Consider the following 21,180-nt stretch of genomic DNA (forward strand, 5'->3'; position numbering starts at 1 on the left):
ACAGAAAAGTTTAGAGCATGAGCTTTCGTGAGTTAACTCACTTCTTCAGATGCTGGTGAAGCATCTGAAGAAGTGAGTTAACTCACGAAAGCTCATGCTCTAAACTTTTCTGTTAGTCTATAAGGTGCCACAGGACCCTTCGTTGTTTATGCAGACAGGGATTCGTTGATCATAAAGTTTGGATTCAGGCTGGGGGCTGCCCTTTCAGCTAAGTTATGGAGTATTTGAATTTGCTATCCCTTTCTGGCCCCATCTCTACATGGCCTTAATACATAGTATGTGTGGTGGTGGAGGCACTAATTGAAAGCAAAAACACTGAGTTACACTGAAAATAATTGGGAGAGTCCATTCAACTCTTCAGATCAGTCTTGCTATACAGTATTGAGGAGCGTGTAAAGGGAGGGTGGGGGGAAAAAAACTGGAAATTTCTTCCATGCTATTCTTTTACAGAACTTACATCACAGCCTTTGTTGCATGACTTCACACTGAAACACATTATGGGGAAAGGAGGGAACAAAGTTACAAAGCCCCTAACAGAATACCTGAGGCTATTGTTGAGAATATTTGAGGCAGGGGAAAAAAAAGGCAGGAGCAAACAACACTATCCAGGCATTATTCTCATGATTAAAGACTCTCTTTTAAATTGACTTGATCTTAAATATCTTTTCAACAGAGCACTGATTACTTCTAGGTACATTAATCACAAATAGAAAATCCAAAAATAAAAGTATAGTTCAAATTCCATTTCAGCTGTGCAATTCCCTGGAAGTAAAAGAGATGGGAGAAAGCAAGCAGTAGGGACTAGATTTGCCCCTTTGATCCACACGTTGTCTGCGTGTTCAACAAGAACTGTCAGAATGCCTTTGAACGCACATAAAATTTTTAACATATGATGTATAAATAGGACTATACCCCAGAATTAAATTCTCAGTAGAAATGCCCAATGCAGCAGGAGTAAGTTGAAAAAAAAAAAAAAACCTAGTAACAGCTAGTACTCAGCAACTCACAGGATCTGGGCTGGGCAAGGATTCCACTTAATGAGGGTTTTGCCTGAATAAATACCAAGAGGGGAGTAGGAAAAATAATCAGGGTTTAGCATAATAAATTTAACATTTATGCCTGACTATAGCTTTTAAATCATTTCTTTATATTTTAAAAAAAAGTTTGCATTGCTGACCAGGCCACAGAGAAGGCAGTGTTGGAAGAGCCATTTACTGATCATCGTGGTTTTCACAATAATGCACCAAATAATTTTTACATATTCTCTATAAAACAGAAGATTCTCCTAAAAATTAAGTATCTTGATATTTGAAACAACACACTGTTGAATTTGCAATTATTAAATTCGTTAGGGTAGCTCCCAAAATTATGCTTTCCAAATATAAAACAACACAGTACCTGTCCTGTTTAAGAAACAAGATTTCCCTCACATTTACTTTAAAAAAAACATACAGCAACAGAGCTGAACTTATTGAAAAATCAAAACACAGGGGCTCCTGGCATTTTGTTTTGGTTTGTTTAAGGGGTCACCTAATAGTCACAAGACAAGAGTACATTTTATTTTACCAAGTATATGCTGGTGTTAGTGCTGCCAGACACGTGCCCCTCTCAGACAAGAGGATTTTTTCAGTAACTCAGCATTCCCAAGGTGTTTTATTGAAACTTGTTCTGTATTTCACAATGCTTTCAACTTGGAGCAGAGCAGCAGCTATGAGGGTCTACTTTTGTTTAAGTTTCCTTCTCACTCCCTCCACTGCTCATCAAACTGAATTCTCATTCCTCTGGGCTGCTTGTTGCTGGTAAAACCACAGAGAAAATTCTACTTGGCATCGCAGTAAGTAATAAAACACTTTGTAGTTATTACAGAAATTATTCTGACTGATTAAATGAGAATTCAAGGCATGACAGATTTCCCAGAAGAAGCTGTAGCATAAATCATCATCATAGAGAGCAGAAAAAAAATAAAAATACAGACTATACAGTGCAAGGGTGGACAACCAGTTAGAGACGAGGAGCCAAAATAGCAGTGGATAAAATGCAAAGAGGCATGTATATTTATTTATATGGGGCAGGGGAGAGAGATATCATATATAGATATATAAATATAAATATATAATACGGGGCTCAATGTCCTCCCCCAGAACCAGGCTCGCCCAGCCCTCCCTACTCTAAATGAATACCCTTTCCTGCCCGCAGAGCCAGGCTCCCCCAGCTCCCCTTCCCGCAAACTCTGAATAAATGCCAACAACTCACCGGAGCCACTGCCGCCACCACACACGTCTCACACCAAGCAGTGGGGCACATACCCTGGGCAGGCAGGTGCCCCTTCCAGCGTACAGCTCTGAGGAGGAGCCGCCACAGCCACGTGCTTCACCCACCAAGTAGTGGGGCACAAGTATGGCACTCCCAGTGTGTGGCTCTGATGAGCCACACTTAAAGGCTCAAAGAGCCGCATGCGACTCAAGACACGCGGTTTGGTCACTCCTGATGCAGCGCATTGAAAATGCCAAAAAATGATTCATCGTTACAATCTATTGCCTCCTGCAAGAACTAAGAAATCCTATAGCATTAAGAAAGTGGGGTGTGTGTGGGAGCTCTCCATATAGAATATGATCAGAGGAACAGAAACAAAGGAAGTGAATTATGTACAGTAAACCCTCGAAATACACAGCTTCCAGTTGTGCATAACTTGCTTTCATACAAGTTAAACACAACTTGAAGCTGTTCTGTGGCTGTCAGTCAGCCTGCCTAGCCTTTTCACTGCGTTCTCCCAGCTGCGTGGGGTCTGGTCAGTTTCCTGGCTCCAAGGAGTGGAGATGACCTGGGAGCCAGGTTGTCCCAGCTTCTGGCTCCCCTCCATTGGCTGGGGTCAGGAAACTGAACAAAGCTGCTGTCCAGGTCAGTTTCCCGGCTCTGCAAGGGAGAGGAGCCAGGGTGCTGCCTCCTTCTCAGCTCCTACCACTTGGGGTGGGGGACGCAGGAAACTGATCAGCCATGGTTGTTGCAAGTCCTGCAAGTGGTGGGGAGATAAGAACCAGGCTACCGGGGAGCTGGTCAGCTTCCCAGCTCCTGAAAGCCCAGGGGAGCCGGAAACCAGGCTACAGTCTGGAGCCTGGTTTCCGTCTCCCCACCCCCACCCCAACCTGCATGAAAATTTGAGTTATGCGGGGGTTGCAGGAACGCAACACCCCTGTAACTCGAGGGTTTACTGTACACTACAGCTTGAACCTCTCTAGTCAGACAGTCTCTTGTCCTGTAACATCCATCATCTGTCATAATTCTAGTTAGCCAGATGGCCACTTATGGGTGTGGCCAAACTTACCGTAGTCCCATAAAGTTTGTTTACAGCCACCAGTCCTGGCTCTCTGTGTTCTGTGCCATTATTTAGCTCTAATTTAGCCCTAAATGTCTTCTAAGAGCCCAGTAAGCAGTGGAAGTGCTGGTAATTCTGCTAGACAATATAGACCTCCCATGGTCCAGCAAATTCTTGCATACAGCACAGATCAGGTCTTGAGGGTGCCAGACTGGAGAGGTTCAACCTGTATAGGACATGGTTTTCAGCTCAGGAGTTATGTGCACCTACAAAAATCAAGAGAATTTTGCTCTTAGAGTACAGCAGCTCCCTCTTCACCCCATCACCAAGGGCAGTGGGTCAACCTCTGGCTGAGGGCAACTAGCCTTCCAGCCCCACCCCTTCTGCCTGAGGCCTGGCCCCTCCCAACCCTCCCCTGGCTGTGCTGTCTGAGCTAACCCCTGGCTAGCATCCCTGCCCATGAAGCTCCTCCCCCATAGCTCTGCCACCAGCCCCAGTGCTGGGCAGCAGAACAACCCCAATGACAGGAGGGCAAGCAAAATGACAGTCTCCAGTTTGCCTGCCAAAGCCTCTTGCAAGGAACTGCAAGCAGAAGGTAGAACACAGGTGTGGCCACATCAGGCAGTTTGGGGAGGCAGAGTGTTCCTGTGCCTACAATACCCACCGCTCATACCTATCCTCACATCCCTAATAACCCAGCATGGGTGATGGGATCATATATTCATTTTCCTGTCTTCCTCTAGCCATCCAAAGAGCACTGGTTACCTAACTTTTGCGGTGGCTGTTCAAGAAATGTTGTTCATCTCTATTCCAGTCTGGGGCCGGGGGGTGTGTGTGCAGTCACATGCACAGTCATCTGGGAGATTTTCACCTACTCAGTATCAGTCAGGTTGCTATGATCAGGTAAAAGTGCCCCCACCAGTGCCTGCAACTGCATTCATGACTAGGGCATAAGCCTCTTTGGGCGAGACAAGAATGTGATACTGAGGCAATCTTCTAATATGTTCCTACCCAAAGGAGGTGCAGGGCCATGCAATGACTGGCATACCAGTATGACAGACGTGCCTGAGTTGGAGAGCTTCATGACAAAGGGCTGATGACCAGGCTCCACCCTGCTTGCTGATATAAAACATCATGGCTCTATTGGTCACTGGGACTTGCACCACCTTGCAAGTCCAGGAGGGGCTTAAAAGCCTGATCTGCCAAGCAAACCCTCCTGAACACCCTGAGATTTATATAGAGGGAGCAGCTGACCTTCAATCAGTGGCTTTGTGTGCTGAGCTCCCCCAGGTGGCTTCCCCAGTCCAGGACTGAGGGGTTAGAAGCCAGGGTTAGTGATGGGGATAGAAGTGGAAAGCAAAACTCCCCAACACCAATTTGGGGTCCAAGTGCCATGACAGGGATGACCAGAGGTGATCCAGCACCTTACTTATCAGAACAAAAAGCAGTCAAGTAGCACGTTAAAGACTAGCAAAATAATTTACTAGGTGAGCTTTTGTGGGACAGACCCACTTCTTCAGACCATAGCCAGACCAGAACAGACTCAATATTTAAGGCACAGAGAACCAAAAACAGTACTTAAATATTGAGTCTGTTCTGGTCTGGCTATGGTCTGAAGAAGTGGGTCTGTCCCACGAAGCTCACCTAATAAATTATTTTGTTAGTCTTTAAGGTGCTACTTGACTGCTTTTTGTTTTGATAGTATATAAACTAGCACAGCTCCCTCTCTGTTACTTACTTATCAGGTGTAGTCATGCCTGCTGGGGGTGTACACAGAAGTGCAGTGGCCAGAGATGGAGCCAGGCTTGATGGATTATGTAAGTACACATTGCCACATACCCTGAAACTTCAGACAAGTGTGGTGAGTGGTTAGCCCCTTATAAGGGAGATCACATCCAACACGGATCAGTAACTGGTTAAAATATAGGAAACAAAGGATAGAATAAATGGTCCATTTTCAGAATGGAGAAAGGTAATAGTGGCACTTTCTGGGTGTCTCTGTACGTTGATCAGACATATTCAACATAGTGGTAAGAGATCTGGAAAAGGTAGTTAATAGGAAGGTAGCAAAATTAAAAGATGATACAAAATTGCTCAAGATACTTAAGTCCAAAGCAGACTTCACAAAACTGGGTGATTGGGCAAGAAAATGGCAAATTAACTTCAATGTTGACAAATGCAAATTGGAAAACATAATCCCAACTATACATACAAAACAACGGAGTGTAGATTAGCTGTTAATCACTCAAGAAAGATCTTGGAATCATTGTGGATAGTTCTCTGAGAATATCTGCTCAGCATGCAGCAGGAGTCAAAAAAACAAATTAACTATGTTGGGAGTACTGGGAAGGAAGTAATGCATTACACAATGCACAGTCCATCTGTGGAACTCTTTACCGGGGGTTTTTGTGAAAGCTAAGACTATAACAGGGTTAAAAAATAGCTACAGGCCAGAAAGGGCAGGGATGTAAAACCATGCTCTCAGGAGCTCCTAGCTTCTATTTGCCAGACACTACCAATGGGTAAGAGGAGAGGGATCACTTGATTACCTGTTCTATTCATTCCCTCTGGGGTACCTTGCTTTAGCTCCAATTGGAAGGCAGGATACTAGGTTAGATAGATCACTAGTCTGACCCACTATGGCTGTTACCTCTAATCCCAGTGAAGAAAATCTCTCAGGGATTCCAAATGAGAGGATCACTGTTCATTTCTGTACTTTTTAAAGGGTACAATGAAATATTGATTTCTAAATCATGCACCCATCTAGGCATCACACATAATACAATGCCAACAAATACTAGTCAGCTTGAATCAAGAGTCCAAGGGTTTGTAGACTTCATTCAATTTGCTGGCATTCAGAGACGCAAATGAACTGGGAAATGAACTACCATTTTGGGTTGTTTTTTTTTTTTTTGGAAGCACGTAGCCTTTGTTCTGCTATGGTCCATGGTGGGTGGATATAAGAGGCTGGAATAGAATTGCATGTGTTCTTTCTAGGCGAACCTTGGGATATGATCCATGACAGTGATTACAATGAGCCCAGAATTCTCCTTTACTGTTTATCATATTGCCAACTAAATATGAAAGGCCCTGTTTCAGCCATTCAGTGTTCTACAATTGCCTAGCAAATATCCAGCAAAGTCCATATATGCCTCCTTATTGAAAGGCCATTAGAATACAAAACAGAGAACCACTAAATGATAAAATTAGTATTACCCATGCAATCTCAGCTCTACTCCTTCGGGTGCACAAATTACTTGTAAAAATAGGGATTCTCAAACTTTTCCACAGCATAGCCGCATCTACATGTGCTGGCTACTTCGAAGTAGCTGCTCCAACTTCGAAATAGTGCCCGCCATATCTACACGTGGCGAGTGCTATTTCGAAGTTGACATCGACGTAAGGCAGCGAGACGTCGAAGTCGCTATCCTCATGAGGAGATGGGAATAGCGCCCTACATCGACGTAGCCAATCTGCATCCCACAACATCAAAATAGCGGGGTCCGCCATGGCGGCCATCAGCTGAGGGGTTGAGAGACGCTCTCTCCAGCGCCTGAGCTCGATGGTCGCCGCTTGCAGCGGCCCCTTAAAGCTCCCTGCCCCCTGCCTTCCTGTGCAGGAAGCTGAGAGAGCATGCAGGCGGCAGCACAGCCACGCGGCCTGCCTGCACGCCTCCCTGCAGCCCAGAGACAACCCCCACCCACTGCGATAGCCGCCCGCCAGCCCCCTAAGCGCCCCCAGGGCACCCCCCACAAGGGGAGCCAGGGCTCCCAGGCTGGCAGCCATCCAGGGAAGAGGCAGTGGGGCCCCTCCTGGACGGAGGCTGAGCTCCAGGACCTGCTGGGGCTCTGGAGCGAGGAGGAGGTGCTCCAGGTAATGGGGAGCAAGAGGCGGAACGCGGATGCATTTGCTCGGCTGGCCAAGGGCCTGGCTGCCCAGGGTCACCCTCCCCGCACTCCTGACCATGTCAGGAGTAAGGTCAAGGAGCTGCGGCAGGGTTACGCCCAGGCCCGGGATGTGGCCAGCCAATCTGGGGCCGCCCCCGTCACTTACCGCTTTTACAGGGAGCTCAGGGAAATCCTGGGCCCCCGGCACACCTCCTCCCTGCCGGCCACTCTTGACACCTCAGCCGACGAGCCCCAGCAGGCCCCGGAGGCGAGCCCCGCACCCCAGGGCCCGCCCCCCCAGGAGCCCACCCCTGGGATGCCGGAGGAGGAGGAGGGGGAATCCTCCTCCAGCGACGGGGGGCTCCGGATCGCCATCCCATCCCAGAGCTCCAGCAGGGCGTGCGCCCACAGGGTGTCCCCTGACTGTGGGAGCGGACCGTCAGGTATGTACCCCCCTGGTGCACACCCCCGGGGTTGAGGGGCGGGGGCAACAGACATGACCAGGGCCCTCCACATGCCCAGATGACCATGGCCCCAAGGACAGCAGTGGCATGTCCCTCAGAAGAGTGCATCAGCCCCTGCCCCCCCAGCACGACAGTGCCATGCCCCATCCCTGTGGATGGGGGGAGCAGAACCTAGGGTCCCCCGGGGGGGAGGGGGTGGGACACCCATCAGCAGCAGCATCTCCCGGGGATGGGGAACCAGCAGCAGAGGGGTGGGGGGGACAAGGGCCACGGCTCGGGGGCCACACTAACAGCTGTCTCCACTCTTCTTCCCCCCGTGTTCCACAGCTGCACCATCGGAGGGCCCAGAGAGTGCCGGCGAGGTGTCAGTGGTCCCGGAGAGCCCACCGGGGCCATCACTGCAGGCCAGCCCCTCCGCGGAGCACCGACCAGCCCCAGGGTGGGGACGACGGTGGCCCCAGCACCACCCCCGGATGGCGACTGACTCCCAGCTGCTGGCGATCCTCCGGCAGCAGCTGGAGGTCTCAGAACAGCGCCTCCGGGTGGACGAGCGGCGCCTCCATCTGCAGGAGTGGGTGCTGGCCTGGTGCCAGGAGGCATGGGGGGCCTTTATACGCACATTTAAGCACATCGCGGACTACCTGGCCCCCCATGCCGCGCCAGCCACCGCTCTGCCTGCCCTGCCTGCTCCACCCACCGTCCCACCACCGTCCGCCACTGAGGGGCCTTCCGCCAAGGGGGAGCTGGGGCCTGCTGACACCCGCCAGCCATACCTGCCGGTCCGCCCGGCCCCCAGCCAGCCCCAGCCAGGGCTGAGGCCGAGGCGAGGGTCGCAGCCGCCCACCCCCAGCACTGGACATTAGGGGGTGCAGGGCCCAGGACATGGCCTCTCCCTCCCCCTTTGTACATATCTCCTTTTACTTGTGTTGTATATAGTTTGTATTAGACCCCTGTTATTTTATGATACCTGCCCCCCAGATGTAAATAGTTCTCCCCTTCCTTGTGTTCCACTGTTTTTTGGTTATCATATAATATATAATATTTGTTGTAATAATATAATAAGAATTCAACGTTTTGTAGTTTCACGAACAGGTCTATTTTTATTTGCAAGAAAAGTAGGGGGTGTGTGCTCTTGGGTGTTCTGTGGTGTGGGCGTAGGGGCAGGGAGTGTTGTGGAGGATGGGGGGGTTGCAGGGGGGGGGGCCTGCCAGCGTTCACCCCGTGGCCTGGTTGAAATGGGCCCGCAGGGCCTCCTGGACCCTGATCCCCTCAGGGTCCACCTGGCGACAGGGGGCAGCAGGTGGCTGCACATTGGCCCTGCCAGCCTCCACAGCCCAGCCCTGAAAGAAGGCCTCCCCCTTGCTCTCCACCAAGTTGTGGAGGGCGCTGCACACGCCCACAACCTGGGGGACGTTGGTGGGGCCCGCATCAAGGCGGATGAGGAGACACCTCCAGCACCCTTTGAGGCGGCCAAATGTGCACTCAACCACCTGGCGCACGTGGTTCAGGCATGTGTTGAAGTGCTCCTGGCTGGCTGTGAGATGGCCTGTGTAAGGGTGCATGAGCCAGGGCCGGAGGGGGTATGCCGCATCTGCGACGACACAGAGGGGCATGGTGGTGTCCCCCACAGGGATCTCCCGCTGGGGGATGTAGGTCCCCGCCTCCAGCCCATGGCACAGGCCCGAATTCCGGAATACCCGGGTGTCGTGGGTGCTGCCAGGCCACCCAACATAAATGTCCAGGAAGTGGCCCCGGCTGTCCACCAAGGCCTGGAGTACCACCGAATGGTAGCCCTTCCTGTTCAGGAAGCGTCCGCCGCTGTGCTCCGGAGCTCGGATGGGAATATGGGTCCCATCCAGAGCCCCGAAGCAACTTGGGAAGCCCAGGGTGGCAAACCCCGTGATGGCGGCATCCAGGTCCCCAAGCCGCACGAGCCTGTGGAGGAGCAGGGCGTTGATGGCGCGGACGACCTGCAGGGGAAGGACATGGGAGAGCACCAATGAGGGGTGTGCAGGGTGTGTCTGGCCCTCCCCTCCACCCCACCCACAGGGCTCCCCCCGCCAGGGCTGCCTCCCCCTCCCCTCCCCGGGCTCCACTCTCCCTCCCCGTGGGTCCTCTTACCTCCATGAGGACAGCCCCGACCGTGGCCTTGCCGACGCCAAACTGCTGCCCCACGGATCGGTAGCTGTCTGAAGTGGCCAGCTTCCAGACAGCGATGCCGACCCATTTCTCCACGCTGAGGGCACGCTGCATGGTGGTGTCCTGGTGCCTCAGTGCAGAGGTGAGCCACTGGCAGAGCTCCAGAAATGTCTGCCAGCTCATACGAAAGTTCTGGAGCCAGCGGTCGTCGTCCCACTCGCCGAGCACCAGCCGCTCCCACCAGTCGGTGCTCGTGGGGTAGCTCCACAGCCGGCGACATGTGTGGCGGGGGTGGGGGGCAGCAGGGTCTGGGGTTGCTTCCTTCTCTCCTGGGGGCAGCTCCTCTTCCACGAAGAAAAGGTGATCAGCTGCCTCCTGCATGGCATTCAGCAGGGCGAGCACTGCTCCTGCAGGGGAGGCTGGGTGGACCTCTGGCTGTGGCGGCTGCTGCTGCTGGGGGTCCATAACTGCTTCGCCAAGGTGTGCGTGCCTATGGCTCTGCAGACCGCGTGCTGTGCAGGCTGAGTGTGTCTGGGAGGGGCCCTTTAAGGGAGCGGCTAGCTGTTGCCCCAGAAATGCTAGTCCGCCCTGTGACCTTGTCTGCAGCTGTTCCTGGCCCCCTTATTTCGATGTGTGCTGCTTTGGCATGTAGACGCTCCCCCGCAGCACCTACTTCGATGTGGTGCTGCCCAACGTCGACGGTGAACGTCGACGGCACCAGCCCTGGAGGACGTATAGACGTTATTCGTCGAAATAGCTTATTTCGATGTCGCTACATCAAAATAAGCTATTTCGATGTAGCGTGCACGTGTAGACGTAGCCCATATGTGACATAGCAGATTGCCTCAAGTAAGTGAACTATGAGGGCAAATAGTAGTTCTATTACAGGGGTGGCCAACCTTTTTTCACTGGGGGACCATATGGCAGTTTTTTTATATGCTCCAGGGGAGGAACACAAAATAGCCTCAACCCTGAGCCCCTCCATCCCCAGCCTTAACCCCTCAACTCCAAACCCATCCCCCACATCCCCAAACCAAGGATTAATCTACCTCAGATGCCACCTGCCACCGCCCCACCTTCATGGCAGCCACCGCCGCCTCCTCCTCAGTGCGGCTCCATCCGATTCTCCTACTCCCTTCCCCCATCTGTGGCACAAGCGTCTCCCTGCCCTGCCACACTGAAATAATGGAACTAAATTTAATTGGTTTAACAGGCAGATCCCTCCTGCTGCCTGTTAAACCCATTAACTTTAGTTCCATTGTTTCAGCTCAGCAGGGCAGGGGACTGGAAGAGGAGTCAGTGGTGGCAGCGTCTGGAGGTGCAGGTTGCTGACCCCCAGGCCCCACACTCACTTTGCTGGCTTGGATAAAATAGCGCTGCTGCTGGTTTCGTGGGCTGGATGAAAAGGCTTCGCAGGCTGGGCTCTGGCCCATGGGCCATGTGTTGACCAACCCTATTCTATTATTTCCTGAGTTCTGGACAATTCATTTTGCACTTTTTTTTTCTTTTAACCACAGTTTGACTGAGCTTCCGGGGTTTTATTTTTTTTAAATTAAAATTAGGGGAAGCATAACAGAGCAAAAAACACACAGCTAGATAGCATGAGAACATTACTTTAAGACACACATTTCCCAGATCATAGCAATAGAGCTTTGCCTCATTTAATATGAAGCTCCACATGGGAAGAAACAAGCTTTTCCAAAGTTCTTAGTAGGATGTAAAATTCCATACAGCTGTTACACACAGATGCATGTTGCCAAAAATAAATGAAAAATTAACACTTATACAAATATAAAATTTTAAACCCTTATAACCTGGAAAGCTCAAGACAAGTTTTTCCCCCCATCAGGCAACTGAAAAGCACGTGCTCCTGGTCTCCCTACCAACTTTACGCCTCTCTCCACCGTGAGCCACTGAACTTCTACAGCTATTAAGGAAACCAGCTCCCCACACACACCCAAATGTGTATTTTTTCTCTTCACTGTCTTCATTCTCAGAAGTGTTTTCCCCCTTTTAAACTTAGTACTGAACATCACCACACCTTGCATAGACACCAAACCTGGAAAATTTTAATTTTATAAAAAAATTTTTTTTGGCCTCAACTTGAAATGGCTCTTTAGAAAAGAAATGCCTACAAGTTTCCACTATAGGGGCTTGCTGTGCACTCCAGCAACAAAAGATCTACATGTTTTTCATATGAACCGTACTATAGGTTGTACAAACGCTTGTGGCATTTACAGCAATTGATACATTCTGAGAATCAGCCAAGGAGAAAGGGTAGTTTCTACCGAGCCTTCTGGAAGGCGTTTACTTTAGTCTTTCATGCTCCCTCCCCTTTTCACATCTCCTTGCAGGTGCGCCAATGTGAACAAAAATCCTCAGGCCCGGAGGACTTTGTGGTCCAATGCAGTCCATGCATTTGTGACAGCACAATTCTTTGCCCTGCCAAAAAGCCTGTCCCACGCACAGTCCATTCTTCGACCCCTGATGACACAAATTCAAAGCCTCTTCTGTTTGGCTTTTTGATTCCTGATTGACACATTCACTGCCGGGTGGAGATAAATGCTGCTTGGAGGACAATGTTGATCCGCTCAGACTATTCTTGTGAAGGACTTTCAGAATCACAAACAAAAAACATTGGTGCGCTTAAGTGTCTGAATAGAACTTGAGATAGACAGAGAGGGACTGGAGTGCTTTAAAGAGGCTGGCAAGTCGATTGAAGAGTTAATTGTCTGGGTGTACAATGAGTTTATTCTGACTGCAAACAAAGAGCTCTCTCTTCCTGGTCCTGGTTCTTCAAAAGCAATGTGTCAAAAGGGCCCAGAGCAGGACTTTCTGTATTAATGGCATTACTCTGGTCGCTAGGATTCAGTGACTTAAAAAAAAAAAAAGCCTTGAATCCTGACATTCGAGTGGTATCTCTGAAATCCAAAGTCCCCACGTTCTCAAACTCCAACAGTAATTAGTCAAAACAAACCTATCTATACCTTCCCCAGGCTCTTTGTAGCCATTTATAACGGCCTCTTTTGAAAAATAAAGAGCTATCAAGCTATTACCCAGTAAAGTTGGCTTTGTAAGTAGCAACTCCTAAATCTGCTATGATTTTAGAAACTGGTTATTGTACATTTCACTAGAAGGGGATTCAAACAAAAATAGTTGAATCTGAACAGCTCAAGCTTCAGGGTACATTCAGAATTCAAATCCTTCCAGATTCAAAATTCAGAGATGGCACAATAATAGGTCAAACCAAAATCAGGTGCAAGCCTCCCAGAGCTGTGGGAAAGTTGAGCTCCAGATTTGAACTCTGCTGGCCAAATTTATCTCTGTGGTAATTACCACTTAAATACCTGGTTTACACTTGCATGTTTTGTGCTAAGTCAGCAGAAAAGTCCTTCCTGATAGGTTGTATGAAAGGTAATACAACCAAGCTAACCATTGTATCATACTGTTTCAGCAACAACTCTTCTGGGATTTTGTTTTCAAGGGGGAGAAGAGGAACATGAGCTTTGTACTAGTAATGAGTGTAATTCAAAAGGGTCTGAGGGTCAGTCTGAAAAGCACTCAAGTATGCATGCTTATCTATGCTTACCCATTTTAATGCTTTGAATCTTGGATAGGAAATGTCAGCTTCTCACAGCCAGAAAGTGAAGCAGTGAAGAACTGGGAAATGAGATACAAAACACCAAAAAGTTTTGAACTTTGTAAGGGGTTCAGTTCAATATCTTGGGGAAAAGTTCAGAGTGGATATAATTAGAACCAACCTATTTGCCCATCTCCTTTTTATATCACAGAAGGCATAGGAGCAGACGATTGGGCTTGGATTTGATTCAGTTAAGAGTTTGGATCAGAGGTCAAATCAAGACAAGTGTTCTGTACACAGTTCAGATTCAACATGGCTGAGATCTCCTGATCTGTTCTCATGAGGGTTAAGTCCTAAATAGAAAAGATTTGTCCCTAGATTGAGGCTTATCTCATGCTATTTTCATAATTTTGAGCCTTCACATCCACACCACAACCGCAAAACAGGCTTCTTAGAGTGTTTAAAGTGACAGGGAACTAAACCCACAAGGCTCAGTTTGAATCATGCTCCCTGAAATGCAAGAGAGCTCATAATTGAGGCTGCAGTTTTCAGCCATCTCTAGTTTCCAGAGAAAGTTGCACAACACTCTTTGGTTCAGATAGACTAAACCCAGGTCTGTAAGACCGAAGCAGCTGTGCCACTGTACTGTTGCTCATAGCTGCTACAGGGACAAAGCGGAGAGCTCTCCAGCCGACATAATCAAATCATCTCCAAACAGGCCAGCTGACGGGAAGAAGCGCAAAAGAGGCAGTTGCCCCAGAACCAAGCAATTCAAAAGGGCCTGGAGCTCCCAGTCACTGCCAGTGCTGTTAGAGCATTGGCGGCGCCCAGAGTCCCAAGCCCTTTCAATTGCTTCCAGAGTGCTGCACACTCCAGGCAGCGCTGAGGGAAGAGGGGTGAGAGCGTGTGCTGCAATCCCAGCAGTGCTGAGGGCTGGCTGTCCAAGGCCCCACACCTTCCAGGAGCATGGAGCTGGGCCCCCTATACCTGGTCCAAAGGTCTGGTGAGGCTGTAGGCTTCCCACCTCCAAAACAAGCATCAGTAGCTACATAAGCGTGAGAGCCTCTCCTACTGACACGGTGTTGTCAATACTGGTGCATCTGTTGGTGCAACTTAAGTGGCTTAGGGGTGTGATTTTTCTTCAGACCCCAGAGCAACTTAAGTGCTCATGTAGGCAGCCAAAAACTCACTCATGGCACGAGGAAACTGTCCCCATATAACGTCAACGTATTGTATCAGCAACAAAGGGTCCTGTGGCACCTTATAGACCAACAGAAAAGTTTTGAGCATGAGCTTTCGTGAGCACAGACTCACTTCATCAGATGCTGGTCTTGGAAATGTATTGTATGTTACTCCCTCACTGAGCAGACTCACATCAGGAGCTGCACAAAATCACGTGGTGTCAGCTGAGCTAGCCATGGCTATGATACTACAAGCCTTGATTTTGTAAAGTTAGGGCTAACTTCATTCATTTATGCATAACCCCACGAGACCACAGACAAGGGAGAGGGAAGTTTGCTTTACAGCCTTTGCTAAAAGCCAGCTGACATTTAGCTCATGCAGTAAAGGCACATAACTTGTGACCTTAGGAGCTAAAACCCAAGACCCACCTGCCGATAACCTGGTTCTATTAGCTTTACACAGGCTTCTGCTATGAAATGTGGGATAGCAATCTTAATTGTTTTATTTATTAACGCCATCACTCAAAATTTGTCCTCAGCATGGTTATGCTTATTGGATGAATCTTAAAATAATGTGCCAAGACTCAAGATACAAGGAAGGCTCCAAATAGATGTTGTTGAAATGCAAGTTAGTAGATAGACTTTAATTCTAGCTTTCAGCTAAGCCATTTCTCCATACCATCTCACACCCTCGCCTACAGGCCAATCGGTCAGACAGGCTACCTTGACCCTGCAAAATCCAGAAATTTCCCTGTCCTCCTTCTCCTGTTCCCTCAACTGCTCACTAGCCAATTAGACAGTAGGAGACAAGAGAGAGGATTATATAAATAGGGCACACGTCTCACCCTAAGCATGGGGTGATACCCTACTCCCATTTATACCCTAACTCAACCCCACCCCAGGAGTGGGGGAGGGGAGTGTGTAAATTATGTCAGACTTTGGACTACAGACCAGTAAGACTGGCCACCAGGGACATAAGAGGGTCCCACACAACTGAGCTTAAGTCCAAAGCATATTTTCCAGCCTGAGCTACAGCAGATCACTTAAAACAATATTACAGCTGATACATTACACTGAAGTTGCGAGTTTATTCTTAACCATAATATGGGCCATTGCCACTGGTTCAATCACTCTAAATCCTATAAGTGAATTGGAGTAGAGAATGTGCAGCAGTTATTGGGGCCCTTCGGATTTTCTTGCACAACCCAATAAGCTTCTGGGCAGATGATGGCTGGTGATTGTGGCCTTCTCCAAGCTTTGCAGCTTCTGGAAGTGATTTCAGCCAGCTATACAAATCCCATGAATCTTCTTTGCACCCACTTGGATGCTTCGTGTATCTACTAAGTAAATAGTAACAGAGAGGTAGCCATGCTCATCTGTACTCCAACAAAACAAAGCAGCAGAAATGTAGCCCTTTAAAGACTAACGAAATGATTTATTTGGTGATTGAGCTTTCGTTGGACAGACCCACTTCTTCACATCCACGAAAGCTCATCACTGAATAAATCATTTTTAGTCTTTAAAGAGCTACATTTCTGCAGCTTTGTATCTACTAAATGTTTGTTCAGTGCAACTTCTACCACAATTACATTTGGGAAGCATAACAAACTGGGGGGATAGCATACAGATATAAATCTGAACCAGACAGCAAACTGACCTGAGACTGTCAGACCCACATGTGCTGAAGGCAACGAGAAGAGAGTAGGAGCAAGTCTACACCACAAAATTACCAGAGAGGTAGCCATGTTAAGTCTGTATTGTAACAAAACAAACCAGCAGTCATGTCGCACTTTAAAGACTAAATTTATTTGGCAATGAGCTTTCGTGGGGCAGACCCACTTCTTCAGATTTACCTATTTATGAAGTGGGTATGTCCCATGAAAGCTCATCACCTAATAAATTATTTTTGTTAGTCTTTCAAGTGCTACACGACTGGTGGCTTGTTTTACTACAAAATTAAGTTGGCCTAAATTACTTCCATGGACAGACACCACAGTAATTGAACTGGATTTTACACATCCACACTACATGCCTTACGTTGGTGGTGTGGGTCTTCACCAGGAGTGCATGCGTCAGTTTAAAAGCTGGCATTAGGCACTGTGGGATGGTTTCTGAAAGGCAGCAAGTCAATGCAAACAATGCAGTCTCTACACTAATACTGTAATTACCTCACTTAAGTTGATGAAGTGCTAGGTCTCTCACTGAGGTGGAGTAACTAAGTCAGTGTAGAGGGAAATTGCACCAGTGGAAGCTACACTTCTGAGTAGACGCTCAGTATTCAGTTGACATAAGCTGCTTTACATCAACTTAAGTCTACAGCACAGACCAGTACAAATTTCTGCTTACCATTGGAAGAAAGTCTTCTGATATACAAAAGGGATGTTACCAACAAGCAACACCCATCACATCTGAATGAATTTTCATATCTCCTTAATATTATTCCAATATGAATTTCTCATAACTAAGCATAATAGCTGCAACAAGCAAGGTCCACCCTTAGGGGTTACAAGACAGATCTTTGATTTGAGAAGTGCTCCACCCCACAAAAGAAGTTGGAGAACTAGTAAGTTCCTTGGCTCTCTGTAAGGACAATCCTCCAATGATGGGGAGGCTTAAGGAGGATGTGAACAATATTTTAAAGGATAGAGGAGACTACGGGGATGGAAAGGGGCACAGAGGGAGCACCTGCCTTGTGGCCCAGCAAGTATGTCAGATGCCCTGGGTAAGGATAAAAGGGCAATGGTTTTATGAGAGCCTAAGTTAGCAATGACCAAAATTCATTACCATCCAATGGCTGCTGGCTGAGTCATGGATCTCAGTCCAGTTCCTAGTGAACAGCTGCCCAATTGGCCCATCTCAAAGGCCACGGACTGACTAGGCCATAGACACAATTCCCCTCCCCATCTCAGATCTGCAGCACCCCAACTGCAAGGCGTGGTAAAAACCTTCATCACTGCCATCTATGCTTCTCTCCAGCCACTGTCAACACACCACCTTTTCCCTAGGATTAAGTTTCAGCAGAGAAGATTAAGACAAGTGGAGAAGCATCCAATAAACCAAATTGAACAATTTTTAAAGGGAGCAAAGAAATGGGGGGGAAAACCCCAAAAGATGATAAAATAGATCATGCGCAAAGCAAATGGACCAAATCCTGATTTAAAAAGGTTGCACTAAGTACAAGTGGAGGCAGATTTTGGCCCACTGACAAAAAGGACATGGGCTACTTTCCTCTAGAATATAATTGCTCATCCTGCCCCCAACTAAAGGGATGGGAGAAGGTCTTCTCTAAAACAAATCCTTCTAAACTCTAGATTTGGACAGGCATTCATGAGAGAGGGGACAGAAAAGGAGCACAGGCTGAACAGTGAAGCTCTCAGGGCCAGGTAAGTCATACACTTGCTAGCAAGAAGAATCACAGAATACACTTTTTTTTTTTTTATTAGGGATTTCATTCTTCCCAGAACAGGAACACCTCCCGTGTGCTAGCATTATTTGAACTATGAAGTAACTGACGAGGTCTAGAAATTGGCACTCAGCGTGCAGTGCAATGACATGTCCTAAAATAGACTGAGGCTGGGGAAGGAGGAGAGGCTTTTTTTTTTTTTTTTTTTTTTTTTTTAAAAAAAAAAAGCTTCCCACATGGTGGGAGAGAACATTTTAGCTGATCCTGTGAGCACTACTGGGATGATAACAGGATTGAGCATTGTGGTCTCTCAAAACCAAAAAACACACACACTTATTTGGAATGATAAGCCCAGCTCTGGTTTGTTACAGGTGGACAAGTGGGACTTTTATATGGGGTGGAGAACAAAAACATGCTGCACAGACCTTGTTTGAGACACCGCTTCTACCATACAGGGTCTTTTTGTGACATTTCCTTCACACTCCCTACCACACAAAGCTTGCTGCAGAGTTTTGTGCCCTCTCAATACCAGCCCTTACGTCTCATAGCTTGGGCAACTCTCAACCCCCGCCTAGATCCAAGCCCATCACATCAACCGCTGCTCAGGGCTCTGCAGAAATTACCACATTGACACTGCCAGAAGGTGCAGGAGACCTAATACCTGAAGGTGTTTAAGGTAGGAGCATGAGTAAGAAAAGCAGGCAACAGCTGCTTCTGAAGGGGGTCTCACTCTACAACACTGCTTTTAAATTGCTCAAGGACAGCCAGAAAGAGAGAAAGCTAGGCTGCCTTTTGCGCTGAGCTCCGTGTGAGCTCTGCCTGTCTGTAAGGACTAGACCTATAATAAGCAGATCTCAAAATTGTTTTCCAATTTTTCAAAATGCGAAAAGGGATCTCCTTATCGCCCCTCCCGCCCACCCCAAAAATATACACACACTGCCCTTCTCTTCTCCCCTCCAGCCCTTATCTCTTGGAGGCAAAATCTGCATACAATCTCCTCACATCTTCAAAGCACAGGGCCTGGAAGTGGGGGTGGGGATGGCAGTAAGCTTCCTGGATCTATGGCCATTTGAAATTCAGACATATGGCTGAAGCCCTACAGCTGCATGTGTTAATTACCGCATGTGTCCCCTATGAAAGTCTGTTTAATACGAAAAGAAAACACAAGAGAAAGAGCTGTTCCAAGTGATTAAGTAAATAGTCTAAAATTCTGACCCCACTCCCCCAGACACATGTATGCGAACACAAGCTCCTTTCCTTACTCCCGACACCTGCATGCTTAAGAACCAGGACACCCCTTTACAACTCCAGCTGTGTGCAGTTATCTCTAGGTGCACTTTCACCCCTCCACCCACCCAGGCCTCTTCTCTCTCTCCCTCCCCTCTCTCTCTCTTTTAGACCACTAATTCCTGGCTGACAATCAAACTAGTCTTGGGCTTACAATACACCTTTTCATTTCCTTGCAGGCAAAGAGAATGGATACCTCACTAGCTATGTCTGTAGCACATGTGTGCAAGTGAGGGAAAAGGATTTCCCCCAAGATTTTTTCATCCAGCGCACAATGGGGAGAATTGAGAGCTGACTGAAGCAGCTACAACTCAACTGAAGTTCCAGCAGTTTACTTCTGGTCTGGATTTGTCCAGAAGTGTTAAATAATTCCATAATAAAACTATCATAAAAGCAATCTTTGCATGGTTGGGGGCAGGGGGCCTCAAGAATCTAGCCTGTTACAAAAATGGTCTGTGTACAAGACTATGCATGGTTCATCAGGCTTTTAAGAAAACAGAGCTAGAAGAGCAGAAGAAACACTTCAATAAAACACTATGCCATCATACATATAAGTTGGGGGAGGTTCTGGGGAGCAATTCAGTCTCTAACACTGGCAAGGATGAACCACAGTATAGATCCCATGACTTACATTTGCTTGCATTGCTGTTGCACCTAAAGACTTAGTAAGCATCAGGGCCCCATGGAGGTAGCACAATAGACTGTAAGCTCCTTTGGGCACAGTCTTTTTTCTATGGGTGTTTTAGAGGACAAGAGCCCTCAGTTACCACTGCAGTCTGCTCTATACTGCCAATAAATGGGTGGCTTAAACTCTTGAGGGGGGAAGGACTCAATGGCCACGTGGTAGAACAAGCATCCAGGATCCCAGATGCATCTGTTCAGTGGACAAGTGAATTGACAGATATGGGGATTAACAAGTATTAGATTTACACACACACACAAACTGGCTCTAGGAGAGGATGTGTAAGGGGACAGGCGGTCAGTATGCACACAAACTTCCATGTCACAATACATACATCTTCCCTATATTAAACAACCCCCTAGGGCAGGGGACAGGCAGGACAGCATTTTCTGGTGCTTTTTATAGTCCCCTGTAGCACTTGGGTCCTGGTTCCCCACTGCATTATACTAGTTTTACCATAATGTGTGTTATCACCATTAATTTCAGTTAAGGTTAACTCAGCAGCCTAGCACTGAGGGTGATGTAGCATAGGGTCAATATTAAACTATTGCACTGCTGATCATCTTACCAAGCACACCAAACAACTCAAAGTGTAGATAGAGTTTGAACACTACCTTCAAAGTTTTTTTTTTTTTTGGACAGCAGAGCTGTGAAGTGCTTTTTTTTTTTTTTTTTTTTTTTTTTAAAGGAATGTATGTTTTTATGCTACACAATTCGTCCCTTTTATTAAGGTTCCATTTACAACTTATATATGGTTAATACATAAATTGATTAAGAGGTCAATAGATTACTCACTAGAATGATCTACCACAATTTATATATTACCCATTGATTTGCCTGTGTGTAGCCTCTTATGGATGGTTACATCTCATGTACTATAAAAGACACAATAATATATTAAACTCTCTTTTTAAACCAACATCTTACTATATAGTGTAGCCTTACAATCTATGCTTACATTAGTATGGAGCAACTGTTCTCTAAACTCGAGTCTGCTAGAAAGCAAATCTTCACATTAAATGTATAATGAAGCCAATTTCTGGCCTTCTCCTAAGACTTCCCGTAAGAATCCAGTCAGCTTCAAAATTTAGCATGTGGGGGTTTGTGGCCAATAAAAAAAAGTTGACAAAATCTGAGATAATTCAACTAAGTCACAGATATGCAGCACAAAACTATACTCTTGTAAGTATTTTTTTGGATTATTTTTGCTGTAAGTGTTTAACATTAAGGATCATTCTAGTAGG

At 47.4% G+C, this 21,180-nt stretch overlaps 1 protein-coding gene across 1 annotated transcript in view; it reads right to left on the reverse strand.

Annotated features, from left to right (window-relative positions):
* Nucleotides 1-21,180, reverse strand: part of SMOC1 (SPARC related modular calcium binding 1) — a 183,084-nt gene that overhangs the window by 62,486 nt on the left and 99,418 nt on the right. The window lies entirely within an intron of this gene.

Source organism: Carettochelys insculpta, chromosome 6 (assembly GCF_033958435.1).
Source record: "Carettochelys insculpta isolate YL-2023 chromosome 6, ASM3395843v1, whole genome shotgun sequence".
NCBI lineage: Eukaryota > Metazoa > Chordata > Testudines > Carettochelyidae > Carettochelys > Carettochelys insculpta.